The sequence below is a fragment of the Dipodomys merriami genome, unplaced genomic scaffold (genome assembly GCF_024711535.1).
Source record: "Dipodomys merriami isolate MVZ:Mamm:240054 unplaced genomic scaffold, mDipMer1.0.p SCAF_2, whole genome shotgun sequence".
In the NCBI taxonomy this organism is placed as follows: Eukaryota; Metazoa; Chordata; class Mammalia; order Rodentia; family Heteromyidae; genus Dipodomys; species Dipodomys merriami.
The window spans coordinates 47,465,403-47,488,892 of record NW_027203381.1 but is presented as its reverse complement, the minus strand read 5'-3'; the positions used below and the strand labels follow the sequence as shown (position 1 = coordinate 47,488,892).

Below are 23,490 nucleotides of genomic sequence, written 5' to 3'. Positions count from 1 at the left end.
AGATTAGAATCCCTGTCTGGGCTAGCTTTGAATGGCAATTGTAAGATCTCAGCTTCCAGAATAGCTAGGATTACAGGTATGAATCTCTAGAACCTGGTCTTTGTGGAGGAGATGGGGAAAAACTAGTTGTTTAAGGATACAGGTGGACCTGTTGCAACAATGAGAAGTACAAGTTGTCATGTCCAAAACGAGCTTTACAATGTCGGGGCGGGGCGGGGGGGGGGAAGGGGGGGAAGGAGAAGGATTGGGATTGGGGGGGAGGGGGGAGGCTGGGAAGGGAGGTGAAGGGTAAACAAAGGAGGAGGCTGCAATGCTTGGTAAGAAATGTATGCATTATCCTGCCCATGTAATTGTAACTCCTCTGTACAGTATGTTCACAAATAAAATAAAATTAAATTAAAAAAAAAGAATTTCTAAGGAATGAATTTTGACACTATTTTGAAAATAGTGTGTCCCATAAAAAACAGTCAGATACAGAAGAAGATGCACATATAGCTCCATTTATTAGTCCCTGGAGTGGCCGGGCTCTTTTTTTAAAAATATTTTTTAATTGAGATTAGGTGATTACATAAATTTCACATATTTCACAGTATTGTGGAATAGTGATACTTAGTTAAAGTCACAAACACATTTTAACCTTCCCAAGGCAAATTGTCATTATCATGGTCTATAAAATTTGTGAATTCTTTGAGCTTTGACAATACAACTATTTCTTCCACATCAGATGATATGTACCTTTCTTTCCTTTTGCTTAGTATAAGCTGTTCCCTCTTTCCCTCTCATTCCCTCCCTCCCATCATTGTCTTTGAGTTGCTTAGTTCATTTTCATCAATGTCCAGTGCAGCTGATGGGCCCCTCTGTTGTATGTGTTCCCATTTCCCTCTGATTCTGTGTCCTCCTCCTAGCTTCCCTCAGATGTACACATATATATACATATGTAAATATATATATATATATATATATATATAAATACACACACACATACCATATATGTGGCCAAGAATATGGAGTCATTTAGCAATGATATCACAAAAGTGAGTGGAAGTCCTTTGTTTCTAGAGTCCTGTTTACTTTGTCATATCTCCTTGTATTTTGGCTTTAGCATCCACATATCAGGGTGACCATGTGTCATTTCTCTCTGCTCTTGGCTTACCTCGCTCAAATTGATTTGCTCTAGTTCCATACATTTTCTTGCAAATGCCATTATTTTGTCATTTCTAATGGCTGCATAATATTCCATTGTATATAGGTACCACAATTTTTGGATCCATTCATCTGTAGTGGGGCATCTGGGTTGTTTCCATATCTTGGCTATTGTGAACAGTGCTGCAGTGAACATGGAGGTGCATGTGTCCTTGTATCCTGGATCCTGTTGTTCAGGATAGATGCCTAGGAGTGGTATGGCTGGGTCATGGGAGAGGTCAATATTTAGCTTTTTGAGGTACCTCCAGATTGATTTCGAAAGTGGTTATATTAGTGCACATTCCCACCAGCAGTGCAGTAGGGTTCCTTTTTCTCCACATCCCCACCAGCGTTTGTTGTTGGTTGAATTCAGGATATGGGCTATTCTGACTGGGGGAAGGTGGTATCTCAGGGTTGTTTTTATTTGCTTTTCCTTTACATCCAGGGAAGATGAACATTTCCTCATGTGTCAGTTTGCCATTTTTATCTCTTCTTCTGGGAAGTCTCTCTTTAGCTCCCTTGATTGGCTTGTTAGATTTGGGAGGGATTAGTTTCCTGAGTTCCCTAAATATAATGGATATTAGGCCCTTGTCTGATATATTGCTGGTAAATATTTTTTCCCAATTAGTTGTCTGTCTTTCTGGTTTGGTAGCTATGTCTTTAGCTGTGCAGAAACTTTTTATTTTAATGTAGTCCCATTTGTTGAGTCTCTCTCCAATTGTTGTAACCCTGAGACTCTGTTTAGGAAGTTCCTGCCTGTGCCTTTAAGTTCAAGTGTCTCTCCTATTCTGACCTGCAGTAGTTTCAGAGTTTCAGGTTTGATGTTAAGGTCTTTAATCCATTTTGAGTTGATGTTAGTGCATGGTGACAGGCTAGGGTCCACTTTTAGTTTTCTGCATGTGGCCAGAGTAGCCTAACTCTTAAAGATAGAAAATACTAGGTGGTTTTCAGAGACCAGAGGGCTGGTGATAGGGAGCTAGGGTGTAATGAGACTTCCAATCTGGGTTGGATGGGAATGAAAGCAAAACAACATGAATTTAATTCATGTCATTGAATTGAATGGTAAAGTGACCAAAGTGGCAAGTGCTACGTTACATGGTTTTTGTTGTTGTCATTTGTTTGTTTGTTTTGCTTTGTCATTTGTAGAGCTTGAACACAGGGCCTGACTGCTTTCCCTGAGCCTCCTTCTTTCAGCCTCTAGCCTCTTCTTATAATCCCTCAGTTTCTTACTGTAGAGTCTCAGTCCCAGCCACATAAAGCAGACGCCAGACAGGAGGGTTGGCAGTTCCTTGCAGGGCACACAAGCAGTGTCTTCTCAGTAGGTGATCAGTTGTCCCAGTGTAATGACATAAAAACTGTCCTTGATATCCTGTGACAGTATTTGATGGTTATGGTTGTCCATCAGATCCTGAATATGTTCATATCAGGCTTTTATTAACTTTGGAATGAAAATGCAATTGGAGAATTCTGGCAAATTCATGTCTGGCCTTTTAATACATCCTTATACTGGGTGTCCTTTGATCTCTGCTGAGAGGCTTAGGACATGACTTTAATGCATGCTAAGGATAGAAATAGAGGAAGGTGGTTCTGTTTACATTCCTTGTATCTACTTACTGTCATGCTTGAGTGTAATGGTAGAGTTTAATAAAGACGGGCATCATAATACATGTTAGTGCAATTTACCAAATAGAATGTGATAGCTTTAACTACTTTAGATACACATTTGTATTCCTATTAAAATTATATAAAAAGGAGATATGAAAGAATAAAGAAAGTGAATTTGATCAAATTGCATTTATATACATGTATGGAAGTACCACAGTGAAATGCCTTTGTATAATTAACGTGCTAATAAAAAATGAATGATTGATATAGAGCCAGGCATGGTAGTTCATGCCTGTGATCCCAGCACTCAGGGAAGATGAGGCAGCAAGGCTGAGGGTTCAAGGTTAATCTGGGCTACATAGCAAGATCCTACCTCCACAACAACAACAACAACGACAAGATAATGTAGAACACCTAACAAATTCCTCTCACTCAATAAACTTGACTTTTCTTTCCCTACTGTTTCTAATCCACAAATTACTGTTCCCAAAGTTCTTCAGCTATGACCAAGGTAAATGTTTCTCATTAGAACCTTTGGGGGTTTTTTTGGCAGTCACAGGGCTTGAATTCTGGGCCTGGGCACTGTTCCTCAGCTCTTCAGCTCAAGACTAGCACTCTACCACTTGAGCCACTGAGCCACTTCTAGTTTTCTGAGTGGTTTTTTGGAGATAAGAGTCTCACAGCCTTTCCTGTCTGGCTGCCTTTGAACCTTGATCCTCAGTTCTCTGCCTCCTAAGTAGCTAGGCGCCCAGCTTTTTCTTTCTTTCTTTTTTTTTTCCTTTTTTGAAATACTAGGATTTGCACTCAGGGCTTTGCACTTGTAGGGTAGGGTTTGTATCACTGAGTGATATTTTCAATGCTTTTCTGTACTTTTTTTGTTGTTGTTAATGTTCCTAGGATTTGAACTCTGGGCTTGGGAGCTGTACCTGAGCTTCTTTTGCTCAGGTGAGCAATCTACCATGTGCCACTTCTGGCTTTCTATTTTTTTGAGATAAGAGGTTTTTTTTTTTTTTTTTTTTTTTTAGATAGGAATCTTATAGATTTTCCTGCCTGGGGTGGCTTTGAACCGTGATCCTCAGATCCCAGCCTCCTGAGTAGCTAGGATTACAGGTGTGAGCAAATCACAGTCCAGCTGTGATTTGCTTATTTTTGGCTCCTCATCAAAGCTGGGATCATAGGTGTGCTGTACCATACTCAGCTTCTTTTGTTGAGAGGGATTGTTGCTGACATTTCTGCTTTGGGCTGGCCAGGAACTTTGATCCAGTTTTGCCTTCTACAAAGTTGTGATGACAGGCACACACCAGTGTACCTAGTTATAGGTTGAAAATGGATCTCATGACCAGTTCTGCCTTTGATGACCTCGGATTGTGATTGATCCTCAGTTAAACTGTGATTTTTGGACTCCCAAGTATCTAGGATTACAGGGTCTTCTATGTAATCTAAGCTGGCCTTGAACTCTTTTTTATTGTCAAGGTGATGTATAGAGGGGTTACAGTTACATATTTCTTTTTTTGGGGGGGGTCCGGTCGTGGGGCTTGAACTCTGGGCCTGGGTGCTGTCCCTCAACTCTTCAGCTCAAGGCTAGCACTCTACCACTTGAGCCACAGTGCCACTTCCGGATTTTTTCTTTTTGTTTATGTGATGCTGAGGAATCGAACCCAGGGCCTCATGCATGCAAGGCAAGCGCTCTACCACTGAGCCATCTTCCCGGCCCCACAGTTACATATTTCTTGTCAAACTTGTTACCCCTTCCCTCATTTTTCTCCTTGATCCAAGAGTTCAGCCTTAGAAGTGCTAGAGTCATAGGCTTTCACCACCACACTTGGTCCATGATTTTAACATAATGTAATTAGATTGAACAATAGGATTAAATAAGACATGCAATCACATAGATTTTCTTTTAGATATAAATTTGTACCAATACATATTTTTCTGATTAGAAAAGTAACATAGGATTCTATCATCACAGAACAATCAAAGTATAGATAATCATAAAGAGGCAAAAAAATCTCACATTCCTTTCACAAGGAAACATCCACTAGTAATACTTTTTCATCTTTATTTTTAGTTTTTTTAAGGGAGGGAGAGAAATACTGGGGTTTGAATTCAGGGCCCCCTATTTCCTAGGCAGGTGCTTTACTGCTTGAGCCATGCCTCCAAAAGACTTTTAGTCTTTTGCAGGCAGTACCATTTAATCATGCTTTATTGATTACATATTCTTAGTGTAGCATTAATAATGCTATTTTTTGTTACATACTCTCAGCCAGATTATGTGTTGTATACACACTTAATCTGGAGTGTGTGACTGAATCCTTCTGGTCTCCTTATGAGCTAGCTTGACAGATAAGAAAAATGAGACTTGGAGAGTGTAAGTCAAGAGTAAGACTCCTAGCTGGGTGCTGGTGGTTCATGCCTAGCTACTCAGGAGTCCGAGATCTGAGGATCTCGGTTCAAAGCCAGCCCAGGCCATGAGAATCTTATCTCCAATAAACCATTCAGAAAACCAGAAGTGGTGCAGTGGCTCAAGTGGTCAAGAGCACTAGTCTTGAGCTGAAGAGCTGAGGGACAGCATTCAGACCCAGAGTTCAAGCCCCATGACCAACAGGAAAAAAAAAAAAGATCAGGACTCCTTTGGTCAAGAGCCTCAGCTCTGCCTTCTTTGACCCTGTAGCTAGATTGTGTGATATGTGTATTCAGATCCTAATGTTTCATTTTAAACTTTACTATGACTATTTCCCAATATAACTGTCATTGTTAGTAATTTTCAAAGCTACATTAATAGTCTTCTATATGATTTCTACCATTTGCATAATGATTCATGGGGCTGACATTTTAATTGTTTTATTGGTTATGAAGAATAACAAGTTTTTAACTTAAGAAAAAGGAGGGTGTCCTATTTAAGGCCCATAAAGTACAAATAAGTAGAAACCCTTTTCAAGGCTCATATTACAAATTTGTGGTGACTGTTGTTTTGATTATCCCTTTAACAAAGAATGTTTGCTTATTGTAGGTTCACTTTCTTCCTTGTCATGTGATTTCATGGCTTGAATTCAGAGCCTGGCATTGTTCTCACTTGGATTTTTGTGCTCAAGCTGATGCTGCATAGCTCCACTTACAGTTGTTGTTGTTGTTGTTTTCTGGTTAATTGGAGATAAGAGTCTCTACTGATCCGTCTGCCTGGGCTGGCTTCAAACTGGGATAATCAGATCTCAGTTTCCTGAGTAGATAGTACTATAGATGCCACACGCCCCCTGCCCCTCCACCTATTGATCTCATCTTAGTATAACAATAAAAATGGCTACTGGTGGGTCACTGTCTTGCCTAGGGTTGCTTGGCTCCATGTGCTTAAGCCAGAACATCACACCATCTCACCATCTCAAATAAAGGTTTCCCTAATTTTAGAATGTTTGGATCCCACCCACTTTCTCTTGTTCTTTTTTACCTGTCTAGCAACCCATTGGGACCATCCTTCCTCACAGAGTATCAGCTTTCTTTTCATACTTTGGCTGTGTTTGACAGAATTAGGTATTCCCTACTGTATATGGGGTGTGGTGGGGGGGGAGGAAATAAACTGATGTTTCCTATTTTCCTTTAACAAAATTGATTAAATCTGGGCATTTTTTTTTTACTAGAAGGATCAGATTTGTGAGGAAAAACAAACATCCTTGCAAAGATAAAAATTAGTTTTGCACACACACAAAAGGCAATGTTTCTTACATCAACCATGAAGCTGCCTGTGAGAGTCACGCTTTATTTTCTGTGTAGGTTTAATTAGGAAGTGGCACTTTGTTGTGGGACATTGTCACAGAAGGGTCTTTGTTGTGTGCAAACCTTTAGACAAGAGCTGCTTGTTTGCTGGCTTTTGTAAAACCTCATTAATTCAGATGTCTGTTAGGTTTCTTCTTCACTCCAAATTGATGAAAAAATTTCCCAAAACTATGTGAGGTACATGATAGAATTATGTAAGTATAATTGCTTGTTAAGCACATTACCTATGCCAAAAAGAAAGCAGGAAAACTACACATTCCTGAGACATCTTTGAAGATTTTTAGAACTTGAATTTTATGTCTTTTTGTGACCTTAATTACAAATGAATCTTGGTTCTTCATTAAAAGAAGATAAACAGAGACCTTTCTTGCAAGTCCTCTGGCAGAAATCACTGCTGTATACTTCTGTTTAAATCAGTGTGATCTTATTTTAATTTTCATTACTCTATCCTGGCCCTAATTAATTTTAGATATTAATTTTGGGGGAATTTCCTTGGTAAAACAAATAGGCAAGAGGAAATCTTTAGTTCTTCATTTTAACTGGAAGTCATTCCTGACTTTCTGTCCTTGTTTTTTCCATCATGTTCCCTGTGAAATCACTGTCCTCAGAAATTTGCTATATTGTTTTATTTTTTTCATATATAGCTTCTCTTCTAGTTACCTATTGCAGCGCAAAAAAAAAAATCACTACCAACAACTCAGTGGTTTTGAACAGCAACATGAAATTTATACCTTTCCTGATTTCTGGGGGAGGGGGGTCAAGATTTTGAGAAGAGTCTGGTTGGCTGAGTGTGTCTGAGACTGCAGACCCTGTGCGCCAGAGGGGAGGTAGCTGAGGAGGGGGCTCTGGGGATGCAGGAAAGGGTTGTAGCCAGTCTGTCTTCCTGTGCACTGAATGTTTCTTTGTGGTCTCTTTGTGGGCTGATGTGGCTTCCTCATAGTATGGCAGCCTCTAGGATGTTTGTTCAGAGAACAGTTCAGGGCTCAGGACAAGTGTTCCATAGAAAGAAGAACATTCTTACCTTTTAGACCTGGCCTCCAGTGTCCCGCAGTCTGGTTCCCCCATGCATGGCAGGTCCTCCAAGTCCCTAAGATGGTCAGAGCCAAGGAAGGAACAGGTGGACCAAGCCACATCTGTCAGCCAGGTGGAGGCGTTGAGATCAGTATGAAGGGCCTTTTTCTAGGGGCCTCCAGCTGCTCAGTTTTGCATATCTTTCAGGGTTCTTATACCCTCATCTTCAGCTGAAATGAAACACTGTATAGTTCAACTGTGGCACAGATATTCTTTAAACCCTGCAAGGCTAGTAGCAAGTGAGCTATGCAAGTGAATGGAATCAAACCAAGTATTCAAGAATTCTGTGGACCAGGGACCAGTGGCTCACGCCTGTAATCCTAGCTACTCGGGAGGCTGAGGTCTGAGGATTATGGTTTGAATCCAACCCGGGCCGGAGACTTACATTTCTTTCAGCCCATGAGACTTTTATCTCCAATTAACCACCCCAAACCCCAGAACTAGACGTGCTGTTCAAGTAGTAGAGCACCAGCAAAAAGGCAAAAAGACTTGCCCAGGCTTTGAGTTCAAGCTCTAGTACCGTCACAAGGGAAAAAAAATCTGTGGAATTTTGTTCTTGACAAGACTTAAGCTTCATCTTTTGTGTATCAGTGGTGATTTGCCTAACAGACAAAGATAAACATTCTGTCATTTAACAGAGTTTGCCAAAGCCTCTTCTTTTCCCTTTTTGTTTTTGAGAAACAGTGAAGTGGCCATTCTGTTTGTCTCCAAGTCCTGCCCCAGATGTTTGTCTCCATGTTCTGCCCCAGCTGGGCCCTGGGATGGGTTCTTGGAAATGAGTGAAGTACCTTTTGGAAAATTCTGTCCCCTTATGGTTCCCAGAGCCAGAATGTTTCAAAATAGAGCTACTTGTAGGTCTATGAAAAGAATTATTTCTTCCTGCTAGACTAAGTTCAAAACGAAAAGGTGGTAAGTTTTACTTTCTGAAGAAATATTTCTTTGAGACTGACAGTGCAGTTGGGGAATCCATTCTATTTTTTTTTTAATTTTTGTAATCTATGTTTAAGCCTAATTTTTACTCAGTGTTTCTGTCTTCTAAAGACCATAAAGGATAATGTTTCTGGAAGACAGAAACCATAAAGCAACCAGACACTTATGCTTGTAGTTCTCACTACGCAGGAGGCTGAGATCTGAGGATTGCAGTTTGAAGCCAACCTGGGGACAGAATAGTCCATGAGACTCTTGAATCTCCAATTAAGCACCAAAAAAGCCCAAAGTAGTGCTGTGGTTCAAGTGGTAGGATGCTACTTTGAGCATAAAAGCTCAAGTAGAGTGCCCAGGGCCTGAGTTCAAACCCCGGGACCAGCACAACACACACACACACACACACACACACACACACACACACACACCGGGACCAGCACAACACACACACACACACACACACACACACACACACACACACCGGTACCAGCACAACACACACACACACACACACACACACACACACACACACACACACATACACACACACACACACACACACACACTTCATAAAGTGGTTTAGAAATATCCCAGCTGAGGCTGGGAAGGTGGCTCAGTAGTACAGTGCTTGCCTTGCATGCATGAGGCCCTGAGTTCGATTCCTCAGCACCACATAAACAGAAAAAGCTGGAAGTGGCGCTGTGGCTCCAGTGGGAGAGCGCTAGCCTTGAGCTGAAGAGCTGAGAGACAGCGCCCAGACTGAGTTCAGGCCTCATGACTGGCAAAAAAAAAAAAAAAAAGAAATATCCCAGCTGTACTTCAAAGTGCCTCCTGTGTCTTCAGCCAAACTTTACACAGAAATATTTTATTCATATGTACAAATAATATATGAAAGGGTACTGGAAACAGTTTTAAAATATAGAAAGTATATAGATAAGAGATGTTTTAAATAATATTTTTATTAACTTTAAGTAGTTGTTCAAAGGAGTTACCTTTCACCAAAGCAGTTTATGAATACAATGTATCTTGATCAGTGTCACTTTTTCAAACATGTTCACTCATCCTTCCCAACTCAACCCTTCCCTCACTTTTCTTAAGTTTTGTAGGATATATATTGAATTGTGTGTGTGTGTGTGTGTGTGTGTGTGTGTGTGTGTGTGTGTGTGTGTGTGTGTGCGCGTGCGCACGCGCGTGCTGGTCCTGGGGCTTGAACTCATGGCTTGGGCATTGTCCATGTGCTTTTTTGCTTAAGGCTAGCACTGAATCACTTGAGCCACAGCTAGGCTTCTGGATTTTTTGATGATTAATTGGAGATAAGAGTCCCCAGGACTTTTTGCCTATGTGGCTTCAAACCATGATCTCCAGATCTCACCCACCTGAGTAGCTAGGATTATAAGTGTCAACTATCAGTGCCAGTGAAATGTTTTATTTTTAAATTATCTGTGCTGTTTATAATCAGTGATTACCTTTGCCTCATTCTGTTGTATCTGAGAGCGGTAAATATTTTTAATAAATCATAGACTTGCTACTTATTTGGGGCTCAGGTATCTAAATTCTTAGGTACACATGAGACTGGTTCCTTAGCTATGTTAATAATCATGGCAGTGTTGCTTCATGGTTAGTTGAAGACAGGCCTGGGCATTTTGTCCTGTGGGGCAAAGTAACCAAGTTGCGCAGTGTCTCGGATATGTGGAAAGGTCACAGGAAGAGCAGCTGGCAGTCAGGGAAGCTACTCACAGAGGGACTTGTTGAAGGAGAGGAAGCTTGGAAATAGCCTGCAGAAGAGAAAGCTTAGCACGTGTGCAGAGCTAACATGGAATGGTCCATGTCCTTAATGTTTTGCTGCTATTGAATTATACAATCATACCTTGATAGCTAGGATATTGATTTCACAACCATCCACCCCAAATCAGGATATAGATACTAAATTTTCTGGATGTCCAAGCCCCTTATATAAAAAGTATTGTATTTGTATTCAACTTACACCTTCCTTTTGTATATTTTAAATTATCTCTGAATAATAAAAATACCTAACACAAGGTCAATGCTATGTAAATTGGCTTTTAAAATTAACTAATTTTTTGTGTTGGTACTGAGACTTGAACTCAGGGCTCTGTGTGGCTTTCTTTTAAAAATCAAGGCTGGTGTTCTACTACTTGAGCCACATCTCCACTTCCAGCTTTTTGCTGGTTAACTGAAGTTAAGAGTCTCATGGATTTGTCTTCCCTGATTGGCTTTGAACTATAATCATCAAGTTTCAGTCTCCTGAGTAGCTAAGGTTACAGGTGTGGGCTGTGATATGAGTGTCTGGCAGTAAAAAGTTGTTTTTCTTTGTTTTTTTTTTTAAAATAATGTATTGTTTAGGGAATAAACTAGGAAAAAGTCTTTATGTGTTCAGTCTAGATGCAACTGTAACAGGCCTCCCTACTTGGCAGGTGAGCAGCAATGCTCAACAGCCACTGCTGCTCTAATTTGCAGATAGTGAAATGCAGATACCTTGAGTATCATTAAGGGAATTGTGCAAGCCACTTGCTTATCAATCTATACAACACTCCCATTACCTCCAAAGGCCCTCCTGTACTCACCGGAGTCAATTCCTTATTAACCTCTTCTTTCCTAGTACCAGGCTGACTACTAAATTGTTTTCAATTTACATAAATTTTGTCCATTGTTTAACTTCCTAGAAATAGAGTTATTGCGCATGTCCTGTTTGTTGTCTGGTTTCTTCTCTGAGCACTACGTCCTTGTGACTCATCCATTGCTTTTTGTGTTAGAGACTTGTTTCTTTCATTTATGAGTAGAACTTCATTTTATGAGTTGGCTGAAATTTGCTTATCTGTTCTTTTCCTGGGTTGGTTCCAGCTTTTGTCCATTGTGAAGAACTTGCTGTGAACATTCTTTAACAAAGTCTGTTTCTGGGCATATGTTTTTGTTTCTCTGGTCAAAGGAAATGTGTATATTTAACTTTATTAGATATTGACAAACCAGCCAGGAAAGTGCTTCCTGGATGTAAGAAGCCCAATCCTAGCACAACCTCTGAACCTCTGTGCGAAGCCACTGTTGAGCCACTGTACAAAAACCAATCTCCCTCTACTTTCTTCTTTTTCTAGTTGGTGACTAGAGAAGGGCCAAGCAGTATGCGTTCCGTTATCCTGACTAGCAGCTAAATACCTGTAATAATTTTAATCATGAAATAATATTTCATTAACAGGATACCAAATATTTTATGTTATTTGCCTTCATTTTTTGGACATTTAAAATATGTTTCCAGTTTGGAGCCATTATAAATCATGCTGTGACAAATATTTGAGTAGTTTTGTGGTTGCCATAAATGAGATGTGTGCATGTATAGATTCTAAGAAAAAAGATTACTAGGTTATAAAAAAAGATTACTAGGTTAGGTGGCTGCTGGTGGTTTATGCCTATAATCCTATCGACTCAGGAGGCTGAGATCTGAAGGATGGAAGTTCAAAGCCAGCCTAGGCAGAAAAGTCCTCAACACTATTTTCAAAGTAACAGGTGAATGCAGATCTGGAGGCATGACTCCAGTGGTAGAACACTGCAGTGGGAAAGCCAAGCAGATGTGAGGTCCTGAGTTTAAACTCTGGTCACACACACACACACACACATACACAGACACACACACACACACACACACACACACACACACACTCCAGCAGTAGCAGATGAAAAAAAAAAGCCCCAAACATAAACATTGTCCAAGCACAATCTCATTGCCTTATTTATTTTGAGGGGACACTACTGAAGTTTGAACTCATGGCTTCCTACTTGATGGAGCAGGAGCTCTACCACTTGAGCCATGCTCCTTGGTTCTTTTTTCAAATAATATTTGCCCAGATAGGCCTAGACTATGATCTTTCTCATTTCTTTCCATGTAGGTACTTGACAGATGCACACTACCATGTCCAATTTTATTGGTAGAGATTAGGTCTCCCTTTTCCCTTGGCTGTCTTTGAGACACAGTCTTCCCTATCTCTTATCTCTACCTCTTATGTAACTGAGATTATAGGTATGAGTTATCACATTTGTCTTGCCTTAATTTTTTTTTCAAAAATATTGTTCCAAGGGAGGGGTAAGAGAGGCAGCTAAAGTGAAAGAGAGGGTGAGATTGATTGAAATACACTGTAAATGTGTGGAAAGGTGACAGTGAAACCCTTTCTGGTCCCACATTAGCATTATACTAATATATTTTTTCCATTTATATGCTCACTGAAAATGATTGAAAATGTGTCTTACACACTTCTTAGCAGCCTGGGGATTAGAATTTTTTTCCTTTTCTTAATAATGAGTCATTACCTCATGTACTTGCATAAATGGTTGAATGTAGGTGCTTACTTAATGCTTGGCCTTGATTTTATCTTCACCTGTATCAATAGCAATCAGATTATTTTGCAACACAATAAAAATACTTTTAGATGTACAAGTCACCTACCACTCACTGGTTTGGGGGAGGATTGGAAAAGGGTAGCAGTTTAATTCTGTTAGTTCTGATAACATGGCAAGCAGCCCAAGTGATAATGAAGGTACAAGCTCACTACTGACGAGAGTAGATGTCAGTGCTTCTCCTCAGACCTGTGGTCCCTTTGCAATCTGTGCACAGATGCTATCATGTGACACATGATGACATTAGCCAAAGTAGCCCCATATGTGATAAAAGTCACATATCGTTATCACAAGGCTGAAAAACTATTGTCCAGGTCTTTACTATACTTTTTCTGTGCATAGATCTGTTGAGTCACACAAATAAATACACACTTGTGTGACAGCTGCCTGCAACATTCACTACATTGACATGTTAGCAGATGAACAGCCTATAATCAGGAGCCTAGATCATCTGGCCTTGGTGTATGATGATCTGCACCATTGAGGTGAAAGTACACTATGGCTGATTTTTTTTTTTTTTCAGTTGTGGGGGTTGAACTCAGGGCCTATGCACTGTCCCTGAGCTTTTCTATTCAAGATTAGGGCTCTGCCACTTTGAGCCACAGCCACCTACTTCTGGCTTTTTTAACAGTTTATTGGTGATGAGAATCTCACAGACTTTACTGTATAGGCTGGTTTCCAACTACAGTCCTCAGATCTCAGCCTCCTGAGTAGCTTGGATTATAGACGTAAGCCACTAGCTCCTGGCTGATGTTTTTTGTAATGAAAAGAAAAATCACCTAACAACACATTTCTCAAAATATGTCCCTCACATTAGGTAATGCATATCTGTTAGAAAATCCTGACTTACTCTGGTCTCTAGTTCATCCTTGTTAGGTATGGAAATGAAGCCTGGGAACATTGTGAGGTCAAATTAAAACCTGCAAATAATTAGCCGGGTGGCACAGCTGTCCAAACCATGATATCCTGAGAAATTCAGTGAAGCCTTCATGCCATTTATTAGCTTTAGTCTCCGCCTGGGGTAGATCAAGCATTTTTATCAGTTTGTGATTATGTGACTATGTGCATAATAGTTTTGCTTTTTAACAAATTAATAGATTTTCTTTTTTAAAATAGATTTTCTTTTTGAGAGAAGTTTTAGGTTTATAGAAAAATGGGGCAGAAAGTAGAAGGAGTTCCCATATAATTTTTAATTTTTTCATCAAACCTGAGTGGTTCTTAGTTTTTGTTTTTAAAACTAAACTGTAAAGATACTGCTCAGGTACAATTTCAAAAGTTTCTGACTTTATTCCCCATAGTACTTACAAGGTAACCATTATAGCTATTAGTCCTAATTTAAAGTTTTTTGTTTTCCTTCCTTATTGGTGTCATGACATCAGAAACTTTTACCTTTCTTTTTTATATGACAGACATACCAAAAAGCAAGACACTTACCAAGGTTTTTCTGAGATGGCTAATGTATTGCATCATGCCCAATTCTGTGCCAGCTGGCTATGGGTGACCCTCATTAGCTTCTTATGCAGGAAATGGCACCAAAAGGCAAAAATCTGTCTGATCTGTGATGCTTCAGCTGGATAATCTCTGGTGCTTCTGTAAACTGAAACAGAACAGTCTGGGGCTCTCAATTTGTATTTTGGGAAGTATCATGTTTACTAAGAAATCTACAGAAACAGGATCATGGGAAAGATACAGATCCAGACATTTCTGAGCCATTTGCTTGGCCTCCAAGCTTTGTAGTCACTGGTTTCTTAGAGTTGGTCTGTGCCTGGCACACTCCATTCCTAACATGCAGATATCTCAGCCTCTTGTGAAAAGCTTGTATCATTCACTTTCTTCTCCCTATTTAATTTTTTGGTTTGTCTTATAAAATTCATACAGTGTAAAATTGATCATTTGAACCATTTTGACTAAAAACTGAAGTGATAAGTATATTCACTTGGTGGTGTTATCATGACTACCATCCATCCCCAGTATGTTTCCACCTCCCAAGTGGAAGTAAGTCTGCCTTTTTGTCTCACCCCAGTCCCCGGAAACATCTATTCTACTTTCTGTCTTATTTGCCTACTCTAGGTAGCTTATGTAAGTAGAATGATACTCTATTTGTCTTTTTGTGTCTGGCTTACTTCACAGTACAATGTCTTCAAGGTGTGTCCATGTTATAACATGCATCATAATTTGATTTTTTTTTTATGTCTCAGTAGCATTTCATTGAGTTTGAATCCCAACTTTGATTTAGCCAGTCATACATTGATAGATATTTGGGTTTTAGGTTTTTGGTTTTTGCTAGTATGAGTGACTATGGCTCCTTTTAATGTTCGTGTATAAATAATGATTTGAGTTTCTTTTGCTTTTTCGGGGTATATTCCTGTAAGTGTAATTGATGGATCATCTAGCAATTTTGTTTAAGTTTTTAGGACAATATTGTTTTCCATAGTGGCAGCACCATTCTATATCCCTACCACATCTTTTATAAATAATCAAAAGCTTTACACATGATTGTCTATCAGTTTAATGCCTGGCAAATGGTAAATACTCAATAAAGTTAGATATTTCGAATGAAAAAGGAGCATCTTCAAATAGGTCCTAGACTAGCAATCCATATCCAAAATGACATATTACAAATTCACAGAAAGGTGCTTTCTAATTTTTCTGGTAAATGATTCAGCTAGGGACCAAAGGAAAGAAAACATATCATTACTGTTTCAGAGAGTCGTAAATGTGTAACTCATGGGTTAATGTTCCATGGAGTTGGCTGAATCCAGATTTGTAAGGCTTGCTGGGTGGGGTCCCCAGTTGGTTTGTGAGTTAATGACTAGGGACCCTTTTGTTTTTTCATTAAGTGTGATGCTAGTGTATTTTCCCATGAGGAATGGGAAGGAAGGCAAAGTCACATGCTCTGCATCATTGCCTCTTCTCCTGGGGCAAAAACAGGTCCATGTGTGGCCTAGGAAAGGAAGTGAAAAGAATCCCAGTTTTCAGCCAGAAATACTCTGTGACTGAGAGTAAAAGGGGGCATTCTGGGGAGATTCTCTTCTAGGGCAGGGGAGGCCCACCTTTCTACAGTGAAGAGGGGGAACAGGGCAAAGTTGAAAGGTCTGCTTAGCCTTTGTTTGTGTCTTACTCATATTTTGAACTTTTAGAGAATTCTTAGACCCATTTGCTAAGTATCTCTGAGACTCTAGTGCCCTTGGGGTGTCTCTTCATGTTCTTCTACCTCTCCCATCAGTCCTCCTTTCTTTTCATGGATGCTTTGGGAGAAAGCTTCCCTGACTGCTCCATATTCTCCATGTAAGATTGCATCACTCTGCCACACCCAGCCTTTATCCTTGACCCTGGTGGTTTGGGAAACCACTGTCTTTCTCATTATGATCTAGAGATTACAGTTGCTTCCCTCCATTTACTGTTGGATTATAGCCTCTGTAGCAAGGCTAGTGCTCAGCCTGTGTATTGGATGAAGCTTAGATAAAAATCAATTAAAGGACTTCTTTGTTTCTAGCTTGCTGCAATTTGGATCTGAAAAGTTTTCCCTAAACCCACAAGTTGGAGGCTTGTGACAGCCTGTGATCATCTTATTGGAAAAGTAGTGAGACCTCTGATAGGCTGGGGCTAGTGGGAAGAAGTTAGGACATTGGGAGGGGTTTTGGCCTTGAAGTTAGGACATTGGCCTTGAAGGGGATATTGGAAACTCTGGACCTTTCCTGTGTCTGTGTCTGTGTCTTTCTATATGCTTGTCTGTCTCTTTCTGATTTCTTGGCCACCATGAGGTGAACATTCCTGGCAGGATGCTTTGTGCAAGCGTCTAAGTGCCACAGTAATCAAGTGACCACGGACTGATATTTCCAGTTCTGTAAGTCAAAATAAATCTTTCCTCCTTGAAGTTGATGCATCTTAAATATTTGTTACAATGGAGAGCTGACTGACACATGTCCTCATGTCCGTGTGAAGTGGTCTTCTGGCCAGCCCTCCTCCTTGCCACACAGAGGAGCAGTCATTTTCCTAGTTGGGGAAGAGCAGTCCCTGTATCCTCTCACTAGGCAAAGTGCTGTCAGAGTGCACAGAGCTCTGACCCACATGGCAAAGCTGCCAGGAAAATCTGCACATGATCCCTAGCTAGGGACACTGGAGAAAGTGTGTCAGCAGACTTCCACAGTGCCCAGCTGGCTCACCACTGCTGGTTTTGCCTTTTTTGTTGTTGTTCTTTCTGGAATATTGCTGACTTCTATTATTCTGAACATGTTTCTGCAGTCAGGAGGGGAAAAAAAGAGACACCTTGTCTTTCCTCCTCCATTCCAGCAAGAGCAAGTTAGTAGTTGCCTTTGGTAGAAAAGGCTATTGTACTTCAAATGCAAAGATATTCCTAGCTGCAACCTGGACAGGTCTGACAGGGGACAGGAAAGGTGCTTGGCATTGCTTGGGCCAGAGAACAGCTTGTCAGTATGTTCTATAAGTGGATTTCTCTCATTCTAGGGGAGCTACATTGTTATAAGGAACTTATAAAGAGGGAAAAAGGAGATAGCCCTATAATGGACACATGGTGACAGGCCTGGTTGGGTTTTTGAGATAACTCTGACCAATTTTCTACAAATGGAGCAAAATTATCCCGGAATTGGGCAATAGACATAGAGGCAAATATCACACAAGGAATGGAGACCAGCTTCTTACATGTTCTGTTTCTACTTTTTAAAGTGGTTTAGCATTTTTGCTTTGAAATACCACAATTAGTCATACTCACATAGCAAGGGGGCACTTGGAGCTTGGGACAGCTTCCTGGTGGGATCATTTTGCAGTAGCTTTTCCCATTGATGAAAACCAGAGTTCCTTTTGACAGGTGTTCTAAAAATCCCTTTCCTGTGTTTGGATTACTGATTACAGTTTTCTATTTGCTTTCAAAATGGGCTCCTATCTCTGTATTGCCTTACTGGCAATGGTCTTTGGCTTTTTCCCAGTATCGACTTAGTACCTCAGCACAGATCAAACATGAGATTCCTTGATGTTCTGAGACATGAATCTTAAGAATTCTAGGGAGACAATCCTTGATCTTAGTTTATCCTGACTGGAAGCTAGTCCCACCTCCTCCTCTCCTCCCCGTCTCCCCAGTGAAATAAAAAGGAAAAAGAAGGGAGGAGGAAACAGAGTTACTGGACTGACTTTGGCATGTTTATTTTCCACATCTAGTGTTGCAAACGTAAAGAAATACAGATACCTTCTCACTCATGAAACTCTTCCTTTCCCTCCCATGCTCCCTCCCTACATCTAATTGTGTATGGGTTTTATTTATTTATTTATTTTGGTGCTAAGGATGGAACCCTGGGACTCAGATATGCCAGGCAAAGACTCTACCATTGAGTTACACGCCTAGCCCATGAAACTATTTCTCTTCATCCTACTCACAGCAAAACTGTTAGCTAAAATATAATGAATATGGCACTTCAAGGTAATTGTCCATCCAAGATTTATCTAATATGTGTATTGTATCTGTCTCTCCTTAGTGAACATCTAAGCTTCTGAACTTACTTTGATCATCACACACTTGTCAATCTACTGAACATTTTAGGGAGGGATACTCTTAAGTCTGGAAATAACCCATATCTACTTGCTAAATAAACCTTCCACTAAGCAGTTGTTTTTTATTGTTTCTTACTCTTTTTAAAAAATTATCTTTCAGTAGTTGTACAAATAAGTTGCCATTTAACAAAGAAGTTTGTGAATACCATATATCTTGATCGGTATCTCCCCTTTCATAAGCCATAAAGTTCCAAGCATAAATTTACTGCTTTTGTTGGGGTCATCAAATGATATTATTTATCAAATACACTTAACTATTATCCTAAATCTCTTGAGTCTGTGAGAAGTTCCTTTCCCTCATGTGAGAGAAAACACTCCCAGTTTCTATTTGGTCACTGTCATGGTGGCAGGTAGGTCCTTCCAGGGAGAATTTGCAGAAGAGACCTATGCCCAGCCTGAGGATTCCATGAGCGTTCAGTTGGGCAGAGAGCAGCGGCACCTTCTATGAAGAAGAAAGGCTGTGTTTCTCCCTGCACGTGGGAAATGGACCTCTGACCTGGGAAAATTAGGCTATCTGTACTTTCAGACATCTGTGTCTGAGATGGATTTACTATGTTTAAGTTACGAACGAGGCTCACATGGACATTCCTGTCTGGATTCCATTGTGGAAAGTAGTGTTTGATGTGTGCTTGCATTATGTGTGTGACACTATTTATGTGCATTCCAGTGATCATTAACAAAGGCCACTGGGTGGAAAAGCATGAAGACAGTGGATTTAAAAATGGCTGTATCAGCTGCAGGTTTGGCAAGGCTGCAACGCCTGTAAGGCTAGTGAAAACCCCTGCATCAACAACTTGTGTTCATCCAACCTTCTACAGAGAGAAGGCAGTTTAGTCAACCATGCCATAAAAGGAAAACAGAATTATCATGAATTTCATTTGGACTATGGTTTAAAGTCACATATACTGACAGAGAATCAGTCTTTTTTTTTTCTGCCTCATGTAAGACCTGCTTGTCAAACAGGATTGCTGAATCAGGATGTGATTGGTCAGCTAGGACTGCTATAATAAATAACATGGAATGGGTGGTATACATAGGAGAAATAGATTTCTCACAGTTCTGGAGGCTGGATATCTAATATTAGGTGCTGATAGAGTTTCTGGTGTTGTTGTTTTGTCTAGGGCTTGTCTCCTTGGCTTATGGCTTTCTTCTCTGTCTTCTAGTCTTTCTACTGTATGTGTCTGTGTCCTAAGTTCTTCCGATAAAGACAGAAATCATGTTGAATCAGCTACATTTTACTTTCTTTTATATATTGCTCAAACAAAATAACAGGTTTCAACCTCTACTTTAACCACACCATAAATGTCCAATCTCTAGTCACATTCAGAGGGATCAAGGATGTAGACTTTAACACAGGAAATGAAGGGGAGATGTCACTCAGCCCACATTAGTGCTAGCGCTGAAGAAAAATTGTATTTAGACTCCCCATGTATCTTTTCCCTCTTAGACTTACAGCTTCCAATTCATTTTCAGTCTGTTTCATAGCCACAATTTTGGAATCTTAAGAACTATCAATAGTTCTCAGCTCCATAACAATAGGCTTTGACTCAAGTAAGTGCTACCTGAAGTTTTCCCACTACACTTCTTCTTCTACTTGATATGGTTTTCTTCCACATGATGCAGCTCTCAGTATAAAAGCCGACAAGGGTTTGATAAAGGTATTAGCCTGTGGCATTGAAATAAATAACACTGATCTAGATTTCTAGTTGGAAAAAGTGAGTGGTACTCGCCTGGCACCTCCACAGGACTTTTGTCTTCTTCCTTTTGCAGTTGGTACAGCATGGCTAAGAGACTGTGAGGCACACTGCCTGAGTTCAAACCCTGTGGATACATTGTGGCTCTTAAAATCCTGGAGGTTGTTTAACCTTTCTTTGACTCAACTTTCCTCCAATATATGTATCCTTCATAAGAAGAATGCAATTGCAAGGATTCTAAGAGCTAATGATTTCAGTTTTTATTTTGGTCATACTGGGGTTTGAACTCAGAACCTCATGTTTGCTAGGCAGAGATCTGCCACTTGACCTCCAGCCAAGAGGTAATGATTTTAATGAAGCATTCAGCATTGTTACAGGCCTTAGAAAGTACTCTGTAATTACTTCTAATTAATAGTTGTTACTTATAATAAATATTTATTAATTTTGTTTCTTGCACATCCGCCATCCCTTCCCACCCCTCATACTAAGTTGAAATGAGAAAATTGCAGAATTAACTAGAACAGCTAGGAGAATAATGAGAATCTTCCGGTGTTGTCATTATAGAAAGAAATTGGACACTGGAGGGGAAGAACCTTGTTTCTTACGGGGACCTGCAGCTCGGCAGGTTGTCCTTTGAACTGTCTGCATCATGTTCCAGATCTGTGACACTGGCAGAAAAATCAAAATGAAATAATTTGGAATTGAATGAGATGCTGTGAATAAAGCGCTTCACGTTTCTAAACTCAAATGCCTTCTATCTCATATGCCTGTGTGCCTCCTCCGTGAGCTGCCTGGCTACCCTCCTCTGCTTGGCACCCCTACTTTGTAAAGTCTAGTTTCATGACCATGCAGTGGGGAGTGATCACAGCCTGTGTGTTCATAGACTTCTGATTTTATGATAGAATATGTGCAAAACAATTGGAGAGTGACAAGACAATAGAGTATGTTCTCTCTGTCCTTATGTGTCAAAAGCCTCAGATCATCATTTGACTTCTGCTGTGTGGTCGATGGGAGAGGTGGAGGAGAATGAAGAAAGTGATCATAATGCATTGTACTAATAAACTGACATGTGGATTGAAAGCCCTTTGTACAACTGCTTTAAAATAATTTTAAAAATAAAAAAATCAAACAAAGCATGAACAAATGCAGCAGTAGTACTCATTAGACACTATGTTGAAATGTACTGTACAAACTTGTGGGTGGGCACAGGAGGGGAAAATTGGGAGAGAGTGAGGGAAGGGTGACATTGTCCAAAACAAAATGTACTCTTCTACTTGACTTATGTAACTGTAACCCCTCTGTACATCACCTTTAAAATAACAATAAAAAATTAAAAGAAACAAAAATAATTAACTTTAAAAAACACAGTGGAAGGGGCTGGGAAGGTGGCTCAGTGGTAGAGCGCTTGCCTTGCATGCCTGAGGCCCTGGGTTCGATTCCTCAGCACCACATAAGCAAAAAGAAAAAAGCCGGAAGTGGCGCTGTGGCTCAAGTGGTAGAGCGCTAGCCTTGAGCTGAAGAGCTGAGGGACAGCGCCCAGGCCCAGAGTTCAGGCTCCACGACCGGACCCCAAAAAACAAAACAAAACAAAACAAAAAACGCAGTGGAAGTCACAGAGGAAAAGAACACTGAACGTGGAGATCCAACATATCAGACACAATCATGTCACCTATAGTAAACTCTGGTAGGCAGTACTTCTTCTTGTAGACAAATTATTGTTTATTATAATGAGACAGGATTTTTCTTCCCCCGCATAGTCCCTAGAATTAGCCAGTGAGTGTCACCACCATTTATTTTGTGGTGGGTTTTAATATTAAATAGCTTTATTACACACACACACACACACACACACACACACACACACACACACACACACACACACACACTACACACACACACACACACACAGAGAGCTCTGTGTTCCTGGAATTGATATACATTAATTTGAGGAGAAGCAAAAACCAACCAACAAACCCTCTATATATTTTTTTCAGCACTAGATAGATAGATATACATATATATAGTATGCTATCTTTCCTCCTTATTCTTGGGAAATAGTAATAAGAAAAAACATCTGTACATGGTCAGTATGGGCATAATTTAAAATATATATGTGTATATTTTAGCTATAATTAGTTGAATCTAGAGATGATAGATTCACAGATAGAGGGCTGAATTAATATTTAAGCAAAAATACTGGGTCAGAGAAAAACTGAAGTGCTAGGTCTACATGGAAAAAGACATTTGTTATTGCTTATATCTCCTGGATCTCATTTACTAATCTGAGTTTTTGCTCTTAAAAGAAAAAGAGCAAAGTTTGCCAAGGTTGAGTTTCTAATAAGAAGGGCCATGCTATTCCCACTTTTTCTTCTCAATCCAGAAAATATTTGGAGGTTTTTTTACCCAGTGCCTGGGTAAATAGGATTGTATTTAGAACATCATTATGAGGTGTTGGCCTCTTGTTAAATAATGATTACTTTCAGGAAACTGAAATGTGGCAGCCAAATGAAAGAAGTCTTTGGTTTCTGGAGGCAACACACACACACACACACACACACACACATATACATATCACTACTGTTTATATCCATGTATATAGTATATATACTATATATACTGTATTATATATAGTATATATACTGTATATATACTATATATAGAATATATACACAGTATATATATACTGTGTATATATACTATATATACTATATACATGGATATGTATATATATATATATATATAGTATATATATTATGTGTGTGTGTGTGTGTGTGTATACAGTAGTGACATTCAAAATTTGAGGTGGAACCCAACATGTTTTCTGTAGCCCCAGAGTACAGAATTTGTGGGAGTCCTTGAATCAATGTAAATCTAGATCCTCTAGTTCCTCACTGGGAAGCCCTTGAATTTACTGTCCCCAGAAGAGCTCACATGCTCACAATTCAAATTTACCTGTGAGTATTTTGGGGGGTTATTTTGACAACAGATTCCAGCGGGAATCTCACAAGGCCTATTTCTGATTGATGTGTATGTAAGAAGTTATTCTCAAAAACAGAAAGACATTGACAATTGTCACAATGATTCTCTCTAGAATTGGTTTTTAAGTTGTTACTACTGGTTTTGTTATTTTTAAATTTTAGACGTTTAATGAGACAACTTGGAGATTTAATGCACACATACACTGAAATCATAAGCACAATAAAGAAAGTTAACACATCTGTCATTTCACTGCTACTTGGTGTGTGTGTGTGTGTGTGTGTGTGTGTGTGTGTGTGTG

The 23,490-nt window shown here is 39.8% G+C and overlaps 1 protein-coding gene across 1 annotated transcript in view; it reads left to right on the top strand.

Annotated features, from left to right (window-relative positions):
- The window catches only part of Lama1 (laminin subunit alpha 1), a 155,697-nt gene that overhangs the window by 39,388 nt on the left and 92,819 nt on the right, over positions 1-23,490 (top strand). The gene's annotated exons all lie outside the window — the stretch shown is intronic.